The sequence below is a fragment of the Pan paniscus genome, chromosome 9 (assembly GCF_029289425.2).
Source record: "Pan paniscus chromosome 9, NHGRI_mPanPan1-v2.0_pri, whole genome shotgun sequence".
Lineage (NCBI taxonomy): Eukaryota > Metazoa > Chordata > Mammalia > Primates > Hominidae > Pan > Pan paniscus.
In genome coordinates, this window is record NC_073258.2 from 8,746,401 (window position 1) to 8,755,709 (window position 9,309).

The following is a 9,309-nucleotide window of genomic DNA, read 5'->3' on the forward strand; positions in this document are numbered from 1 at the left end:
GGGCTATGCATGTGTCTATACATAGCTAAAAAAGCAAAATGAAAGAATAAAAACCAAAATGATATAAAGAAAAAAAATGACTTTTTTTTTTTTTTTTTTTGAGATGGAGCTTCGCTCTTGTTGCCCAGGCTGGAGTGTAATGGTGCAACCTCCGCTCACTGCAACCTCCACCTCCCGGGTTCATGTGATTCTCCTGCCTCAGCCTCCAGAGTAGCTGAGACTACAGGCACGTGCCACCATGACAAGCTAATTTTTTAAAATATATTTTTAGTAGAGACAGAGTTTCACCATATTGGCCAGGCTAGTCTCAAACTCCTGACCTCAGGTGATCCATCCGCCTCAGCCTCCCAAAGTGCTGGGATTACAGGTGTGAGCTACCGCATATGTCATGTTCTGCAAATTTTAAAAACAAATTCTATCAAATTAAAGAAGTAATAGTTTCTACTTTATGTAAAATGTTCCTGCACATTTTACATAAAGTTGGCATGTAAAATGTCAACTTTAAAATGAAGAAGATCTGAAATAATGAAGAATCTTAACTTAGCAAAAGAAATTGGATAGAAGTCAAGGTTTTTGACATGAAAGAGAGTGACAATAGAGATATGTATATTCTCCAAATTCACCAACCATCTCTAAAGGAATGGCAAATAAAAGACTGGAAACAAGTCAAAACATTGAAATTGTAAGTACTTATTACTTTGCTGGTTGTAAATTGATAATTTTAACTCTGGTATTCTGTTTGAAATGTAAATGTTTAATCTTTCCATCCACGGTGGAAAGGAATGTCTTCCAGAAGTGAGGAGTAAGGGGAGAGGAGACGTATTCTGACCTCAAAATTATGTGACAGTGTCTCCAAAATATAGTTGCTTGAACAGATAGATGTCTTCTAAGCAAATGTTATAAAATACTTCATTAGGGACATGAAGTTTCCATTCATAAACATAAGAAACTTATTTTTGAAACTTATTTTTGTTTATTTCTATAGGTTATTGGGGAACAGGTGGTGTTTTGTTACATGAGTAAGTTCTTTAGTGGTGATTTGTGAGATTTTGGGGCACCCATCACCTAAGTAGTATACACTGCACCGTATTTGTAGTCTTTTATCCCTCACCCCCTTCCCTCCCTGTCCCCCTGAGTCCCCAAAGTCCATTGTGTCATTCTTAGGCCTTGCATCCTCATAGCTTAGCTTCCACTTATGAGTGAGAACATACGATGTTTGATTTTCCATTCCTGAGTTACCTCACTTAGAATAATAGTCTCCAATCTCATCCAGGTCGCTGCAAAAGTCATTAACTCATTTGTTTTTATGGCTGAGTAGTATTCCATCATATATATATATACACATATATATGTATATATATGTCTATATATGTATGTGTGTATATATATATATCACAGTTTCTTTATCCACTCGTTGATTGATAGGCATTTGGGTTGGTGCCACATTTTTACAATTGCGAATTGTGCTGCTATTAAACATGCGTATGCAAGTATGTTTTTTGTATAATGACTTCTTTTCCTCTGGGTAGATACCCAGTAGTGGGATTGATGGATCAAATGGTAGTTCTTTAAGGAATCGCCACACTGTTTTCCATAGTGGTGGGACTAGTTGCCATTCCCACCAGTAATATAGAAGTGTTCCCTGTTCACCATATCCACAGCAACATCTACTATTTTTTTATTTTTTGATTATGGCCATTCTCACAGGAGTAAGGTGGGATCGCATTGTGAAACTTATTTTTTGAAGAGCGTGTTTTGACCAGAATAAATATGTGAATTATATATGTAAGAAGTTGAAAAACTGTAAATCTTATCAGCTTCTGGTTAAATGTGTGATTTGTCTGTGAAGACATTTAAAAAAACAACAACAACCATGAACTTTGTCTACTCCAGAATGATCTATGGTTTTCAAGTATACTGAAGTAAGATGGACTCTATTTGAGGAAAGTAAACTGCCACCATGTGTGAAAACATGTCTAAAGCCATGGCTTTTTATTTTTATTTTATTTTTTTTTCCAGAATGGATTTTCCAAGAAACTTCACTTTCAAGGATAAGTAAGATCTTGACAGGCTGAATTAAGCAACATATCAAGGAGGGAAAAAAAGATACCTAAAATGAAACATACCACATATAGTTTCTAGTGGGAGAAATGAGCATGGAGGGAGTCTTTTGAGCCAGTTCCGCCTTGAGACAGTGCTTCAGAATCAAGAAGGGGAAGAATCTATCACAATTCCCATTTTAGTAAAGTTTCTGCACGAGGTTTCTTAAGTTAATCTGTATAATTTTAAGTTTGGCAACTTTTATACTAAATGTTTTGTTTCAAATACAAAAATATAGCAGTAAAAGTATATAAAGTAATATCGTATAATATAGGAAAACTGAAAGACATAATATCTCTCAATTTGGACATTTCCTTATTAGATGCTGCTAAGTAAAATAGAAAAATGTTTACTGGTGAAATAAGCTGTGTCTGGACCTTAATTTTTAAAGATGGCCACATGTTTTATCTCTGGCTTATATAATCATGCAGCTTATTATTAAAAATGCATTTGGGAATATGGAAAAGGCATATTTTAACCTATGCAAAGAGTATTACCCTGGATGAGGTTATATTTTCCTTTAATTTTCAGAGAGATTTTTGTTATGTTCAGATGATGCTGAAACCCTGTTTGGATCTATATTCTATAAAATCAATTTTAAGTTGCTTAAACAATAGGAGGAGGGAACATAATACATATTTATTATACTACACACAATATTTGCTATACCCATGCATTCTTATGCATTTTTACCATGTTATAGAATGTATCAGTTCTCCTTAAAGCCCAAAATGGGTATTCTTTTGTAATATGCTTGGATAAAGTAAAATTATGTTTTTAAAAAGAAATAACAAGTTTCTAATGTTTTAAACAAGAATATAATAAGCAAATGGTTTGATCTGAGAATAATATTGGCTTATCAAAGATTGTGAAAGGATGTTGTATTAGAGTAAACAATAGTTGCTTTGAAAAAAGAAAAATAACTTGAAAGAGTTAAAGTAAGGAAGAATTTGAAGTTAAAAACATCAGAATAAGGCTGGTCGCGGTGGTTCACAGCTGTAATCCCAACATTTTGGGAGACCCAAGCAGGCAGATCACTTGAGGTCAGGAGTTCAAGACCAGCCAATATGGCAAAACTTAGTCTCTACTAAAAATACAAGAATTAGCTGGGCGTCCTGGTATGCACCTGTAATTCCAGCTACCTGGGAGGCTGAGGCAGGAGAATCTCTTGAACCTGGGAGGCGGAGGTTGCAGTGAGCCAAAATTGTGCCACTGCACTCCAGCCTGGACAACAGAGTGAGACTCTGTCTCGATTAAGAAGAAAAAAAAAATCAGAATAAACTCATGATTCTAAAAGACTCTGATTGTCATAAGAACATTTGAAGCAGCTGTTGATGTCACCCTGCCCGCAGTGGAAGCATGGGAAACAATCTACTCAATAATCAGACTTGGGTCTTATGCTGGTTTGCCACAGAAGGTATCACCAGATAACTTGGGCCACATACTAGAAAATCAAGATAAGTATGGAATAGACTGTTGTAACAAGAAAACAAGAATACCTTCATAGATGATTCAAGTATTTAAGAAAAAAAAAAGACAAAAAAGCTTAGTCTGTTTTGTGCTGCTATAACAGAATACCTGAGATTCAGTACTTTATAAAGAACAGAAATTTGTTTCTCACAGTTCTGGAGTCTATAAAGTCCAAGATCAAAGTTCTGTCATCTAGTGAGGACTTTCTTGTTATGTCCTCACATGGTGGAAGGCAGAAAGGGGTAAACCCACTCCCACAAGCACTTTTTATAGCAGCATTAATCCATTCATGAGGGCTATGAAAATTGTCACAATCAAAATGGAGTCACTTGTGTTAAAAACCCTGACAAATGGAGCTGAGGAAGGGTATGAAGGAGGGATTCTTGTGCATGAATTCTTGATATCACAACAGACTTTGCAAAACCACAGCCTGCACAAAAGCCATCACAACTTTACACATAAAAAAAAATGCTTCTGGCCGGGCGCGGTGGCTCATGCCTGTAATCCCAGCACTTTGGGAGGCCGAGGCAGGCGGATCATCTGAGGTCGGGAGTTCGAGACCAGCCTGACCAACATGGAGAAACCCCATCTCTACTAAAAATACAAAATTAGCCAGGCATGGTGATGCATGCCTGTAATCTCAGCTACTCAGGAGGCTGAGGCAGGAGAATTGCTTGAACCCAGGAGGCAGAGGTTGCGATGAGCTGAGATCACACCATTGCACTCCAGTCTGGGCAAAAGAGCGAAACTCCATCTCAAAAATAATAATAATAATAATGCTTCTGAGAGGACATCTGCCTAGCAACTCTCTGTCCAATCTTGGACTGGCACCACCTTTGTTATTAATCCTTGTAGTCAACAATAATTATCTCAGAACAATTATATAATCCTCCTCATTTTTCCTTTAAAAACCTTTGTCTTCCTTTACCTCCTGAATATATACATAATTTACTGTGGAAGACATACACATTCCCATTGTAACGCCTATTCCCAAATAAACATCATTTTCTTCTAGAGAGTCTTCCTCTCCATTTGTTATTTAGGTTGACAGGTCAGAGTTCTCATGGCCTAAACAACTCCCATTAGGCCTCATTTCCCTCCCAAAACTGTTGCAATGGGGACTACATTTCCAACACATGAATTTTTGGAGACACACTCAAATCATAGCAAAAAAAAAAAAAACACGTTGAAAAGAGCTCCCATATACCAAGAAGTGACAGGTAAGTATCAGGAGAAAACCTACCAGCCAGCAATTGATACCAATTCAGTCTTTAAAAAGAGCCATGAATTCATAACTATTCTAAAAATGAAAGGTAGGAGAAGGGAAATCATACTAAAAAGTAAGATATGTATCTTTCAAATTAGCTTTATAAAATTATGGAATAATGATCAAGTTAACTGAATCAAACATTCGGAGCGGTGGTCAACACAGATGTTAACAATTTCAAATGGTATGCAAACATAAGAAGGGTACATTTGTAATTTTTTTTAAGTTTAAGAGTATTAAAATACATTTTGACTAGCCAGATTTAGAGATATCTAAAGGTTAGGGCAAAACAGGTAGACTGTTGGGGAAAGTGGGTAAAGAAATAAGAATAAACCAGGCATGTAAATACATAAAGAATACAGGAAGTAATAATGATATCATAAAATTAATGCTACATTTAATAATCCACATTACTTTAGAATGGTCTAGTCCATGAGTCTCTGTGAAATAAAAGGAGTTGTTTAAATTGGGTTGGACTGCTCTGTCTTCATTCTGGGTTGGAGAGAGGAAGATCTATAGAAGCCCAGAAACAATATGACTCATAATATGGGATAATCTCAAACCTATCTTCTCTAATAAACCAGACTTCCTAACAAAATGTCCATGCTTAAGACACAGGTTATGGATTAAAGAAAATAACTATCAGAATAATTAAGCTCAATCTTATAGGACCGGGAGTAGGGGATGATTGTTGGACTCTTGTTTTAAAATGACTGAATAAAGACTGTGCTTTCCACCATCATGTTAAAAATAATTCTAAAATAGAAAACAGACCATGAATGCAAACTCTGTCTGCCTTTGATGAAAGTAAGAAATATCTGAAACCACAAGGATAGATGTCAAGAGAGTACAGAACACTTTAGTGTTGGAAATGCTTGTGGAATAGACAGCATTCGCGTTCTCTTCAATGCTGAGGTTATATGATTCCTCTGCTCACAATAAAGGAAAATCAAAAGGACCTCTAGTTCTTAACTAGGGAAGAAGTTTCCTGCCAGGAATGTATATATTTTTGCCCATGTAAGAGGCATGTCAAAGCAGAAAGTGGGCATAATATGTTAGATTATCCTGCCCATTATCTTTATCCAGTTTCTACTATTCTATTGCATTATACCTAGTTTAAGATCTTACTTTGGCTTCCCATGTAGACTTTGTTGAAGGATGAAAAATGTTTTGAATAGCTAGCTAGACTATTCCAGTCACTTGGCCATTAGATTTCTTCGGGAAATTAATGAATCCAGAAATCAAATTAATCAGTGTTTTCTGAGTGCAGTTATTGCAGATCAGCCTAATCTTGCTGGAATGCAAGATAAATTTGTGTTTCTGGCCTGAAAAGTTGAGAGCCAAAGTGAATTTTAATGATCCACTAATGTACCTTCCGCCTGCTTAAATAGCTGCCTAAATGCCACACATGCTGGATGACAAGTTGGTATTCTGTCATTGTCTCCACTTCCTTTATTTTACTTTTTTAAAGGCAAGGTCTCATTCTGTCACCCAGGCTGGAGTATAGTGCCATGATCATAACTCACTGCAACCTTAAAATCCTGGGCTCAAGCAATCTTCCCACCTCAGCCTCCCAAGTAGCTAGGACTACTGGTGTGCCCCCATGCCCAACTAATTTTTTTTTTGACTTTTTTGTAGAGACAGGGTTTCACCATGTTACCCAGGATGGTCTTGAACTCCTGGCCTCAAGCTATCCACTCACATCAGCCTCCCAAAAGGCTAGGATTACAGGCATGAACCACTGCACCTGGCCATTAATGTTTAACAATATTAATAATAATAACCAGCAGTGATAATGGAGAACATAATATAACAAAATGAGCTATGAAGAAATTTAACTAATTTTGTTTTAACTTGATCTTATTATTTGCTGCTATAGACAACTCAGGAAGAAATAAACATTAATATACCCTGCCCTTGCAAAATTAGTCAAGCCTTTGGGTTTCCAGGGGTCACGATGTTTTATATGGAAAATGCACACTTAGTTCTTAATTCTAATTGTGGGTTGAAAGGGGAAAATCAAGTATATTTCCAGGAATTTGAAAAAACAAGAATTTATTTTTCCTTGGGGACAGAGAACTGAGTCTGCTCATACCAGTCCCATTGAGACGGCCAAACCTTGAAAGGGGCACCGTCTGAGCACCAGGGTTGGGAGCCTGCAGGAGAAGGGTTGAATTTCCCCAGACCAAATGGAGCTACTGCAGAGCCGCCCTCCATGGAAGGACCCCTGCCCCTACACCTCCTCTACCCTAACTGTCCCCAATATATTGCCGGTCAGGCCGACCTCCGGGTAATCAGAGGAGGCACCAACGAGGACACTGGCTCCCCGACACTGACATCGTGTGGTCATAAGGAGCAAGGGCAGCAGAGACATGCAAAGGCTGAGAGAGGGTATGAGCCCCCTGGTACTGCACAGTCTCGAAAACGGGAAGATAACTAAAATTACTAATCATCAACTTCCCAACAGCATGGCAGGCATGTGGGGGCTTAAACTCATCTTATTGAATCCATGAAAATAAAAACGTGACACCACTCAAACTCAAGTGTCAAGGAGTAATTCATACGTGTAACTCTGGTCCCAATATTACTCCCCAGTGTCCTTATCTAAAGAACACCCCCACAAACCTTATCTGTATCCTTAGTCTGTTTTCTTTTTCTTCAGAGCTCATAACCAGAATGCCCTTGTGGTTCATGTGTTTACTTGTTTTATCTGGCTTACATGTTTACTTATTTATTACCTGTCTCTTCCTACTGGAATTTAACTCTATAGAGGTATGGATCTTCTCTTTCTTATGTGCCACTGTATCCTCAGATTTTATTTTATTTACTTTATGTTATTTATTTTATTTTTTGAGACAGACTGTCGCCCTGTTGCCCAGGGTGGAGTGCAGTGGTGCAATCTGCAGCCTCTGCCCCCTAGACTTAAGCAATTCTGGTGCCTCAGCCTCCCAAGTAGCTGGGACTACAAGTGTGCACCACCACATCTGGCTAACTTTTTGGGTATTTTTAGTACAGACGGGGTTTCGCCACGTTGGCCAGGCTGGTCTCAAACTCCTGGAGTCAAGCGATCTGCCTGCCTCAGCCTCCCAAAGTGCTGGGATTACAGATGTGAGCCACCACACCTGGCAGTATTCTCAGATTTTAAAATAGCACCTGGAAGACCCTAAGAGTTCAGTAAGTTATTTGTTGAATGAGTGGACAAATAAATTATATACCTGAAGCTTATGGAGCAAAAACTATACCCCGGCAATGTGCTGGGCACTTGATTTATGTCACTTAATCTTTCCAGCAACCTAAGTAAGGGGCTATAATTATCTCATTTTATAGATAAGGGAACAGAGAACCCAAACTACCCACCGCTGAGCTCTACTGCCCCTCGCCATTCCTGTTTTCCATCTCACTATTTACCATTTCCAAGAACAATTCCTTATATATCTCCCACTTTTCCTCCTTCAGGTTGGGTCATGCCCCTTCTCCATTTGCTCTCAAAATAACTTACATGTAACCATCATTCATTACAATTGGTGATGGTATCTCCCTCTAAATCCCGAGCTCCCCAAGGTGTTCATGAGACCTAGCATAGGGCCTGGAACAAAGTAGGTATTAAAAACGTTGTTATATGATAGTGACTGAATGAAGGAGTAGGTGACTGTGCTCCTCATCCTTAACCACCACTCCCACTTCCAGCTTTTTGTTTTTCCTTTTTTTTTTTTGAAACATGGTCTCATTCTGTCACCCAGGCTGGAGGGTGGTGGCATGATCTTGGCTTACTGCAACCCCTGCCTCCTGGGCTCAAGTGATCCTCCCACCTCAGCCCCCCAAGTAGCTGGGACTACAGGCACAAGCCACCACATCCAGCTAATTTTTGTAATTTTTGTAGAAATGGGGTTTCATCATTTTGCCAAGGCTGGATTCGAGCTCCCAAGGTCAAATCCTCCACCCACCTTGGCCTCCCAAAGTGCTAAGATTACAGGCATGAGCCACCGTGCCCAGCCCCTTCTGTAATATTCTTGCTTTACTGCAGCGGGGAACTCTCCTCAGCCCCTCAAGAAGGTCTACCGTGTGCCAGACACAGTATTTGGTGTGGGAAATACAGAAATTAATAAAACTGTCCCTACTGCAAGGGAGCCACAATCTAGTAGATCGGAGGGGGGCGTAACCACAAACCCTCACAATCAGTGCAGTTAGCACTAGAGGTGTGCAAGTGGTGCTTTGAGAGAAGGAAGAGAAATACCTGGCCCTGAAACAGGTGTGCTTTACTGAGTTTGGCAGGATAGCAGGGATGAGAGTGAGAGCACAGAGCTCAGTGTGACTCAATGGTAGCACAAGGGGAAGTGGTGAGAGATGAGGCTACAAAAATAGGCAGGGACCAGATCACAAAGGGCCTTGAAAATAATTATAAAGAGCTTGGTCTTTATTCTGAAGATAATGGGGAGACACTGAAATATTTGAATCAAGACAATGATGTGATG